The sequence below is a fragment of the Balaenoptera physalus genome (genome assembly GCF_965194825.1).
Source record: "Balaenoptera physalus genome assembly, chromosome: 10".
In the NCBI taxonomy this organism is placed as follows: domain Eukaryota; kingdom Metazoa; phylum Chordata; class Mammalia; order Artiodactyla; family Balaenopteridae; genus Balaenoptera; species Balaenoptera physalus.
This window is the reverse complement of record NC_138889.1, coordinates 110,541,853-110,544,248: the sequence shown is the minus strand read 5'-3', so window position 1 is coordinate 110,544,248 and position 2,396 is coordinate 110,541,853. Positions and strand designations below refer to the sequence as shown.

General features: G+C 49.1%; 1 long non-coding RNA gene across 1 annotated transcript; it reads left to right on the top strand.

The window, feature by feature from the left end:
• Positions 1-1,962, top strand: LOC309668195. The gene is made up of 2 exons (XR_014268115.1): positions 1-785; positions 1,334-1,962. It is a non-coding gene; the product is annotated as an uncharacterized lncRNA (long non-coding RNA).
• The last annotated feature ends 434 nt before the right edge of the window (positions 1,963-2,396 follow it).

The following is a 2,396-nucleotide window of genomic DNA, read 5'->3' as shown; positions in this document are numbered from 1 at the left end:
GGGGTCCAGGCAGCTAGTGCTCAAAAGGCCTGACCTCCCCCGATGGGTTTCAGGGAAAGGTTTTTAAAGACAGGGTGAGGGAGGGGGCTTGTGGGGTGTGTGATCAGCTGATGGACATTCTTCTGATTGGTTGGTGGTGAGGTAATTGGGAGTCAACATCATCAACCTTCTGGTTCCCACCAGTCTGGGGTCTATGTGTTCGTGGGCAGCATGTAGTTAACTTCTTCCACCTGGTGGAGGTCTCAGTATCTGCAAAACAGCTCAAGGACATGGCTCAGAACATTATCTATAACCCTGGAAGAGGAACTAAAGGCCCTTGACTTTGTTTAATGGCTAAACTATTATTAATTATTTTGTCTTGTTTGACTGTTATCCTTTCTCTCTGCGTTTTCTCACCTCTCTGATTAAGTTTATTCTTTGGAACTTGGGGAAGGCCTAGGAGGATAAAGTTTTTCTACAGACAAGAGGCAGGCAGAGGACATGGTTGGGGGGGGGTTCTGTTCCGGGAAGGCCCCATAGGGTCCTGCTCGGTTACACAGGCTCTGGGTGCAGCTGTGAGTGGGACAGACTGAGCTCATGGGTGCCAATTCTGGGGGGTGGTGGTGGCGGGGAACGTGGGTGACATGTCACATGACCAGTGTGAGGGGCAGGCACTAATGGGGGCTCTCTGTTCTCACTAGGGCAGTCGGGAAAGCTTCTCTGAGGGGTGATCGAGTGTGACACTGGGCAAGTTCTGCACGTCTGAACATCTTCACCTGTGAACTGGGGACCATGCCTGCTCTATCGTAAGTTGCTAGGAGCATGGAGTGAGGTACAGCACAAGACACGCTCAGGACCTCAGTAAGTGGTACTTACTGTTATTGTTGCTGCCATTGTTACTGTTATTTAGACGTGCATCATCCCAGAGAGAAGCCTTTCCCATGATTAATATCATTCATTGATCATTAATTTACAGATACTTATGTTGCAGTGTGCACTCAGGACTGTCTCTGCCCGCAGTGTCTGAGGCCCCTCCCAAAGCAGCAGCTGGCAGAGCACAGCTGTTTCCTCCAGGAGAAAGGGGAGGGAGAGATGGCGAGGGTGACCGCTCTTTAGGTTAAGCAGGAACCTGCCCCAGGTGGGCAGCAGTCCTGGATTGCCAAGTTCAGCCCTGGGTCAGTGCAGGTGAACCCCGAGGGACACTTTGTAGAGTCAGAGAGTCTCAATCTGAGGATGTGAAAACTGAGATTTGGTGAAGCAGAGTGGTTAAGGGAAAGCAGAAGGTGGACTGGAGGCTGGGGTTATGTGTTCTGTCCCTGTATTTGCCTGTAACTTGCTGTCTCCTTTCTGGCAGGTCACTTGATCCCTCTTGGTGTCACGCACCCTATGACAGGCTGGACCAGAAGACCAGAAGACAGCTTCATACACGGCATCTCTTTGAGTGTTATAGAATTTAGTTTTGAATGTGGGAGTAGTTAAGAACTGTAGCAGTTAGCTGTTGCTGTGTAACAAACCATCCCCAAATTCAGTGGCTTCATATAATAAACATTTGTTTCTGTTTTTAAAAAACCTACCCATGGCTCAGCTGGGCAGTTCTGCTGATCTGGATCAGGCTTCAGTGATCTTGACTGGAGTCATTTGTAGGTCTGCAGTCAGCTGGTGGGTTGTCTGGGGACTGGCTGGTCTTTGATGGCCTCACTCCCATGTCTGATGGTGGGCTGGCTCTGAGCTGGGGTGACGGGGGCAATGGCGCCACATGTCTTTCCTCCTCCAGCAGGCTAGCCTGGGCTGGTCCACATGGTAGGGTCCTCTCGGGGCCTAGGCTCAGAACTGCCAACTGGTCATTCTGCCAGTGCTTTACTGGATAAAGCAAGTCACAAGATAAGCCTAGATTCAAGGTGGCATTCAGGGGGCGAGGAAATAACACTTTGCCCCCTGATGGGGATTTCTGCGTCCAGAGGTATGGATTCAGGGACAAAACAATTGGAAACATTTCTGCAGTCACTCAACCACAAGGATCAACAAAAGGGCCTTGAAGAGGGGACCAGCCCAGAAGTAGGAGAGATGCTGTGTAAATGGTATCATCTTCAGAAAGCAACTCAGATTCCAGCTAGGGACTGGATTTCACAATTTTCCTCTAAGCCACCGTGTATGCTATTCCCTCTTCCTGCAATTACTTCCCCCTTACCCTTCTCTGTACGTTTTTTAAACAAGAAAACATTCTTCCAGATTAAAAAAAAAAAGTTTATTTGTGAGCACAGTCTAAGCTTTTATTTGTGAGAGCATCAGAGAAATTTTGTAGGATGTACGAAGACTTGTCACTGGCTGACACATGGAGTTAGTTTGTGGACAAGACAGGAATCTCAAGGTTTGCTTAACGTGAAAGTTTGCCCTGCAGCAGGGGAGGAAATGCACCT